General features: G+C 42.1%; 1 pseudogene across 1 annotated transcript in view; it reads left to right on the top strand.

Moving 5' to 3' along the window:
• The first annotated feature begins 264 nt into the window (after nt 1–264).
• The window catches only part of LOC307031184 (transcription factor COE3-like), a 64413-nt pseudogene continuing 55762 nt past the window's right edge, over nt 265–8915 (top strand). The window contains exons 1-2 of the transcript XR_013810634.1: nt 265–354; nt 2237–2354. The product of XR_013810634.1 is annotated as a transcription factor COE3-like (transcript). The remainder of the gene's footprint in view (nt 355–2236; nt 2355–8915) is intronic.

Here is an 8915-nt window from a genome sequence, read left to right on the forward strand (position 1 = left end):
GCCTAAAGTGATAGCCATGGAGGAGGAAGGGGAAGTGTCCCCTCTGCCCTGTGGATGGAACCGTTTGCACTTAAGGTCTCCTCTGTAATCACTACCCTTTGCAAAGTCACCCCCCTATCTGCTGCTGCACTTGAGTTCACATTTCATTACACAGGTCTTTATTCTCCTGACGCCTGAGACCTCATGCTCCTTTAACTGGGAGCTGATGTTCCTGCAGCCCCCTCATTTTAAATCTGTGTTATTCATGTTTGTCTTCTTGTGTTTTTCTGCAGATTCTTCCTCAAGAACTTCCTCAAGTGCAATCAGAACTGTTTGAAGAATGCAGGAAACCCCAGAGACATGCGCCGGTTCCAGGTACGAGAAACAAACGCACCTTTTTTTATTCTCTATTTATTCTGTTACTTCAACAATTAGACAGTTCATCCGGAAAACTCTTTAGTGTCCCCTGGTCTCCAGCTGTGTGCGTCACTCTTTAGTGTCCCCTGGTCTCCAGATGTGTGCGTCTCTCTTTAGTGTCCCCTGGTCTCCCAGCTGTGTGCGTCACTCTTTAGTGTCCCCTGGTCTCCAGCTGTGTGCATCACTCTTTAGTGTCCCCTGTTCTCCAGCTGTGTGCGTCACTCTTTAGTGTCCCCTGGTCTCCCAGCTGTGTGCGTCACTCTTTAGTGTCCCCTGGTCTCCAGCTGTGTGCGTCACTCTTTAGTGTCCCCTGGTCTCCAGCTGTGTGCGTCACTCTTTAGTGTCCCCTGGTCTCCCAGCTGTGTGCGTCACTCTTTAGTGTCCCCTGGTCTCCCAGCTGTGTGCGTCACTCTTTAGTGTCCCCTGGTCTCCCAGCTGTGTGCGTCACTCTTTAGTGTCCCCTGGTCTCCCAGCTGTGTGCATCACTCTTTAGTGTCCCCTGGTCTCCAGCTGTGTGCGTCACTCTTTAGTGTCCCCTGTTCTCCAGCTGTGTGCGTCTCTCTTTAGTGTCCCCTGGTCTCCAGCTGTGTGCTTCACTCTTTAGTGTCCCCTGGTCTCCCAGCTGTGTGCATCACTCTTTAGTGTCCCCTGGTCTCCCAGCTGTGTGCATCACTCTTTAGTGTCCCCTGGTCTCCCAGCTGTGTGCGTCACTCTTTAGTGTCCCCTGTTCTCCAGCTGTGTGCTTCACTCTTTAGTGTCCCCTGGTCTCCCAGCTGTGTGCATCACTCTTTAGTGTCCCCTGGTCTCCAGATGTGTGCGTCTCTCTTTAGTGTCCCCTGGTCTCCAGCTGTGTGCGTCACTCTTTAGTGTCCCCTGGTCTCCAGCTGTGTGCGTCACTCTTTACTGTCCCCTGGTCTCCAGCTATGTTCGTCACTCTTTAGTGTCCCCTGGTCTCCAGCTGTGTGCCTCACTCTTTAGTGTCCCCTGGTCTCCCAGCTGTGTGCGTCACTCTTTAGTGTCCCCTGTTCTCCAGCTGTGTGCTTCACTCTTTAGTGTCCCCTGGTCTCCCAGCTGTGTGCATCACTCTTTAGTGTCCCCTGGTCTCCAGATGTGTGCGTCTCTCTTTAGTGTCCCCTGGTCTCCAGCTGTGTGCGTCACTCTTTAGTGTCCCCTGGTCTCCAGCTGTGTGCGTCACTCTTTACTGTCCCCTGGTCTCCAGCTGTGTGCGTCACTCTTTACTGTCCCCTGGTCTCCAGCTGTGTGCGTCACTCTTTAGTGTCCCCTGGTCTCCAGCTGTGTGCGTCACTCTTTACTGTCCCCTGGTCTCCAGCTGTGTGCGTCACTCTTTACTGTCCCCTGGTCTCCAGCTGTGTGCGTCACTCTTTACTGTCCCCTGGTCTCCAGCTGTGTGCGTCACTCTTTAGTGTCGCCTGGCCTCCAGCTGTGTGCGTCACTCTTTACTGTCCCCTGGTCTCCAGCTGTGTGCGTCACTCTTTAGTGTCCCCTGGTCTCCAGCTGTGTGCGTCACTCTTTACTGTCCCCTGGTCTCCAGCTGTGTGCGTCACTCTTTAGTGTCCCCTGGTCTCCAGCTGTGTGCCTCACTCTTTAGTGTCCCCTGTTCTCCAGCTGTGTGCATCACTCTTTAGTGTCCCCTGGTCTCCCAGCTGTGTGCCACTCTTTTCAATGCTGATGATACTGACCTTTCACTCTCTCTGTGTGTGTGTGTGTGTGTGTGTGTGTGTGTGTGTGTGTGTGTGTGTGTGTGTGTGTGTGTGTGTATGTGCGTGTGCGTGTGTGTGTGTGCGTGTGTGTGTGTGTGTGTGCGTGTGTGTGTGTGTAGGTTGTTATCTCCACTACAGTGAACGTCGACGGTCACGTTCTCGCCGTCTCCGACAACATGTTCGTCCACAACAACTCCAAACATGGCCGCCGCGCCCGGAGGCTGGACCCGTCCGAAGGTTAGAGTCACACTCTGAGAGTCAAGGGGAATACACTTCAATATTTAGATCAATTAAGAAGAACTTACATTGATTTTAAAGGATTTAAAATCAAACAAATTGACAAGAAATTAATTAATGAAAAAATAAATTAGTGAGAAAGACACTATAAGAAGTAAATTAATAGAAAATATCAGAAATATTTTTTAAATAAATCAACGACTAATAAATAAATATTATTAAAAAAATTACTAAGAAGGCAAAATCAGAATCATAAGTAAATAAACAATAAACAAAATAATATTAAATACATTTATAAAAGATAATTTATGGGAAACAGCTGATTTGATATACAGGTGCACAATCAGGACCAGAGTGATATGAACTCAGTGGATTCTAAATGACAGGTTGTGTGTATGTGTTAAATGGCAGTCAGAGGAACATTTGGGTCCATCACGTTATATATTTGCTAATTTCTAACAATTTACAATCATCAAACATCAATATCTGAGCATTAAAGGTGGAGATATCCTGACTTTACTCCAAAAACACTGCAGACTTCATCTCCCATAATGCACCTGGATATCTTCCATCACACGCTTCCAGGCTCCACACCTGCAGCTTGTAAAACAAACAAGGGAAAGTGGAAATACACTTTAATAATCAGGGAAAACTTAATATATTAAAGGGTGCGTTTGATATACAATACTCAGTAACTCAAAGAGGTGAATATTAAAAGTCCCAGAAGCCAGACCCGAACCACAGCGATATAAAAAGTGAGAGAATTTGAGGAAATTGTCCTTTAAAGATTTCTTGGCATGTCTCCACCTCCCGCTGGACGTCCCCGTAACACCGAACAAACGCTCCCTTCTTCCAGCGGCCCAAATAAAAAACGTTATAAACTTCACACGGTGAAACCGGACCCTTCGAGCCGCCGCTCAGCGAAACAGTTCCTCTCTCGTTGTAAATCTTTAACACCACTCTGCCCGTCAGGAGCCAATAAAAACCATGACATAAGCCTCTCGTTTGATTCGACACACTTGCGGTGCCATGTGGGTGGAGCTTAGCCTGGTTTCTCATCTGGAGAGAGATGTGGGCAAAAAGTACACACATCCTTTCCTCAAGTAGAAGTACACACATCCTTTACTCAAGTAGAAGTACACACATCCTTTACTCAAGTAGAAGTACACACATCCTTTACTCAAGTAGAAGTACACACATCCTTTACTCAAGTAGAAGTACACACATCCTTTACTCAAGTAGAAGTACACACATCCTTTCCTCAAGTAGAAGTACACACATCCTTTACTCAAGTAGAAGTACACACATCCTTTACTCAAGTAGAAGTACACACATCCTTTCCTCAAGTAGAAGTACACACATCCTTTACTCAAGTAGAAGTACACACATCCTTTCCTCAAGTAGAAGTACAGACATCCTTTACTCAAGTAGAAGTACACACATCCTTTACTCAGGTAGAAGTACACACATCCTTTACTCAAGTAGAAGTACACACATCCTTTACTCAAGTAGAAGTACACACATCCTGTACTCAGGTATAAGTACACACATCCTTTACTAGAAGTACACACATCCTTTACTCAAGTAGAAGTACACACATCCTGTACTCAGGTAGAAGTACACACATCCTTTACTCAAGAAGAAGTACACACATCCTGTACTCAGGTAGAAGTACACACATCCTTTCCTCAGGTAGAAGTACACACATCCTTTCCTCAAGTAGAAGTACACACATCCTGTACTCAAGTAGAAGTACACACATCTTTTCCTCAAGTAGAAGTACACACATCCTGTACTCAAGTAGAAGTACACACATCCTTTCCTCATGTAGAAGTACACACATCCTGTACTCAAGTAGAAGTATACACATCCTGTACTCAAGTAGAAGTACACACATCCTTTCCTCAAGTAGAAGTACACACATCCTGTACTCAAGTAGAAGTACACACATCCTTTCCTCATGTAGAAGTACACACATCCTGTACTCAAGTAGAAGTATACACATCCTTTACTCAAGTAGAAGTACACACATCCTTTCCTCAAGTAGAAGTACACACATCCTTTCCTCAAGTAGAAGTACACACATCCTTTCCTCAAGTAGAAGTACACACATCCTTTCCTCAAGTAGAAGTACACACATCCTGTACTCAAGTAGAAGTACACACATCCTTTCCTCATGTAGAAGTACACACATCCTGTACTCAAGTAGAAGTATACACATCCTTTACTCAAGTAGAAGTACACACATCCTTTCCTCAAGTAGAAGTACACACATCCTTTACTTGAGTAGAAGTACACACATCCTGTACTCAAGTAGAAGTACACACATCCTTTCCTCAGGTAGAAGTACACATCCTTTCCTCAAGGAGAAGTACAGATACTCATGTTTAAAAATACTCTGGTGAAAGTAGAAGTACTGACTAAACTTCTTTACTAAAGTCAAAGTAAAGAGGCTTTGAAATGTACTTCAGTAAAAAGTACCCATAACTAGCAGCTGTTTTAAAGAGTACCTGACCTCCCTTTATATTAATAGAACAATAATGTCATTGTTAGCTAATGAATGTTTCCATGGTGACCAACGGCAACATGACAACGTTTTCATTGGTCCCTCTTCTTTAGAGAAGAGCGGGAAATGATGGATACACGGATCGTGTTCAAATCAATAGGCACGCAATGACTCTAAATAATAATGATCACGCCACCAAACACACATTCAGACTAAAGGAACCAGCCTGTTTGGAAAATGAGAGAAGTAGAAAGTACAGGTATTTGTGTTCAAAATGTAAGAAGTAGAAAGTACAGGTATTTGTGTTCAACATGTAAGAAGTAGAGAGTACAGGTATTTGAGTTCAACATGTAAGAAGTAGAAAGTACAGGTATTTGAGTTCAACATGTGAGAAGTAGAAAGTACAGGTATTTGAGTTCAACATGTAAGAAGTAGAAAGTACAGGTATTTGAGTTCAACATGTGAGAAGTAGAAAGTACAGGTATTTGAGTTCAACATGTAAGAAGTAGAAAGTACAGGTATTTGAGTTCAACATGTAAGAAGTAGAAAGTACAGGTATTTGAGTTCAACATGTGAGAAGTAGAAAGTACAGGTATTTGAGTTCAACATGTAAGAAGTAGAAAGTACAGGTATTTGAGTTCAACATGTGAGAAGTAGAAAGTACAGGTATTTGTGTTCAACATGTAAGAAGTAGAAAGTACAGGTATTTGAGTTCAACATGTAAGAAGTAGAAAGTACAGGTATTTGAGTTCAACATGTAAGAAGTAGAAAGTACAGGTATTTGAGTTCAACATGTAAGAAGTAGAAAGTACAGGTATTTGAGTTCAACATGTGAGAAGTAGAAAGTACAGGTATTTGAGTTCAACATGTAAGAAGTAGAAAGTACAGGTATTTGAGTTCAACATGTGAGAAGTAGAAAGTACAGGTATTTGAGTTCAACATGTGAGAAGTAGAAAGTACAGGTATTTGAGTTCAACATGTAAGAAGTAGAAAGTACAGGTATTTGAGTTCAACATGTGAGAAGTAGAAAGTACAGGTATTTGAGTTCAACATGTGAGAAGTAGAAAGTACAGGTATTTGAGTTCAACATGTAAGAAGTAGAAAGTACAGGTATTTGAGTTCAACATGTGAGAAGTAGAAAGTACAGGTATTTGAGTTCAACATGTAAGAAGTAGAAAGTACAGGTATTTGTGTTCAACATGTAAGAAGTAGAAAGTACAGGTATTTGTGTTCAACATGTGAGAAGTAGAAAGTACAGGTATTTGTGTTCAACATGTAAGAAGTAGAAAGTACAGGTATTTGTGTTCAACATGTGAGAAGTAGAAAGTACAGGTATTTGTGTTCAACATGTAAGAAGTAGAAAGTACAGGTATTTGTGTTCAACATGTAAGAAGTAGAAAGTACAGGTATTTGAGTTCAACATGTGAGAAGTAGAAAGTACAGGTATTTGAGTTCAACATGTGAGAAGTAGAAAGTACAGGTATTTGTGTTCAACATGTAAGAAGTAGAAAGTTCAGGTATTTGAGTTCAACATGTAAGAAGTAGAAAGTACAGGTATTTGAGTTCAACATGTAAGAAGTAGAAAGTTCAGGTATTTGAGTTCAACATGTAAGAAGTAGAAAGTACAGGTATTTGTGTTCAACATGTGAGAAGTAGAAAGTACAGGTATTTGTGTTCAACATGTAAGAAGTAGAAAGTACATGTATTTGTGTTCAACATGTAAGAAGTAGAAAGTACAGGTATTTGTGTTCAACATGTAAGAAGTAGAAAGTACATGTATTTGTGTTCAACATGTAAGAAGTAGAAAGTACAGGTATTTGTGTTCAACATCTAAGAAGTCAAAGTAAAAAGTCGTCAAAAATAAGTAGTGGAGTAAAGTACTGATACCAGAAACATGTACTTATGTACAGTAATAAAGTATTTGTACTCCCCTACTTCCCACCTCTGAAAGTGGGTCACAGGAAAGTGCATTTGATTATTGTACCTTATCTGAACCTGTTAATACTCATTGTTCTGTCCGGTGGGGATAAGCCCCGCCCGTCTGGCACGTACAGGAGAGTAAATCAAACCATTTTTTGCTCAAGCCAAATCGAGCATGAAGAGATCAATATGTCGTCCAACTTTCCAAAACCTGCGTCTCCCGGAGTTTCCCCTCAGAGCTTTTAAAGTCCGAGGCTCAAACAGAAGTCTTTTGTTTGATTCGTTCTACTTGGAACACCAGACGGGTGGAGTTTATCATAAAATAAGCCTTTGGATAGTCTCAGGTGAGATGTCCGAGGGTGGAAAAGTGAAACTTAAACTCCCTGATACTTATGAGTGTTTTACAACTATAAACGCTTATTGAGTCATCATGTTGGTAAACCCCACCCGCCTGGCACATCCAGAGAGGTAAAACAAACCCTTAAAAGTCATTATCATTTTAGATATTAATCTGACCGTCTGGGACCCTCTACAGTGAACAACAAAAGAAATACGACTGATAGATAACAAAGTAATAAAGCCCAGCAACATCATCAGTTTGTCATTTTACTTCTCAACTCAACGTACCAAAACAATACATGTGTTATGGTAAAAGCTAAAGAGTAAAACAAACTCTCTCTCGTCTCCAAATCCACATCTTCTGCAGTTTGTTTTTAAGTTGAGAACCTTTTCCAGTCGTACAGTGTAACTGGTTCGCTTGTTTTGATCTACTTAGACCACCAGACGGGTGGAGCTTACCAGGGTCAGGACATCCAATATCATCTTAGTGAAAATAAACTGACTTCAACTCAAAACAAAGTGTAAAACAAAAAATATTTTTAACAATCCAGACTCGGTTATGTGTATAAATGTAATTCTTGTTTTAACAGCTCCTTACCTGTATACAATCTAAATCAGTGGTTCTCTGCGACCCATTTCGAGTGGGTCGCAGATGTGTAAGTGAATAAAAAGAAAATTGAAAATTGAAATTTCTTTTTTTTTTTTGGGGGGAAAAAGTCAAACTTTTATTTTGAAGGCCCGATTTTCTAACGCTGTACATGCAGTAGGCGTTGGACTGGAAGTACCGGAGACCATAAACGGTTTTGAAAACTTCTGTTGTAGTGATCATCTTCTCAAAAAAACATCTTTGCTGATGTCGACTCTTACCCACAATTTATAGGTTGTGGTTCGAAATGTTGGGTGGCGATTTATTGACAAAGTAAAAAGTGGGTCCCGAGGCCTGACCAGTTGAGAACCACTGATCTAAATGTTATCTTTCATTTGATTCATCTTGAATCTGTACTTTACTTTCACTCTCACTCTGTTAATGCTTAAACCCCTGCATTCCCACACACTACAACATCAAAACTGGTATGCCATAATCAGGGCTCGACATTAAGGACTGCCCGATGGCCCGGGGCCATCTAGTATTTAGCCCGGGCCATGAAGCCTCACCTGCTGGTTGCCCGATCGGGCAATCTATTATACCAGTATCATGCAGCTCGCGGATCCAGTAATGAGTGACCCGACAGTAAAACTAAACATATCTATAACTAGTTACGGTAGTTTGAGAGGTAATTAAAATAGCTACGTGTAATATTCTAACCTGAAGTGTGTGTTTTGTCCGCTCACCGCTGCATGTGATCATGCAGAGCTGCGTGTCGACTCGTCAGCAGCAGCTGATCTCTCTCTCCCGTCAGATTAGACTTCACTCGCGTTTATGTCCATATCGATCAGATCCAGCTAGTTCTAGCTAATGATAGGACTACCTGCTTATTAAAAGACACCTAAACAATAAGTGTCGCTATGCAACCGGGTGAGGCCACACAGTATAGTGCAGCATTATGCATTTGTTTACATGCCCACCGGAACCCCGAGGCATTAGCAACAGATCAACGCACAATCAACCCATACAGGACATCTCTTTCTCCACATTAAGTGTTACACATTAGAATGGACTATTCTTGTCTGTCACATACTCTTCTTGTCTGTCACATAAGTGGCGCAACTGAAGCGGTATTGCGCTAAAGGGAAATTATTTTGACCGAAGAGATTTAGATTTGCCGGCTAACGGGAACTCTGACGTCGCCATGTTG

This window comes from Notothenia rossii (assembly GCF_949606895.1).
Source record: "Notothenia rossii genome assembly, chromosome: 3".
Taxonomy (NCBI): domain Eukaryota; kingdom Metazoa; phylum Chordata; class Actinopteri; order Perciformes; family Nototheniidae; genus Notothenia; species Notothenia rossii.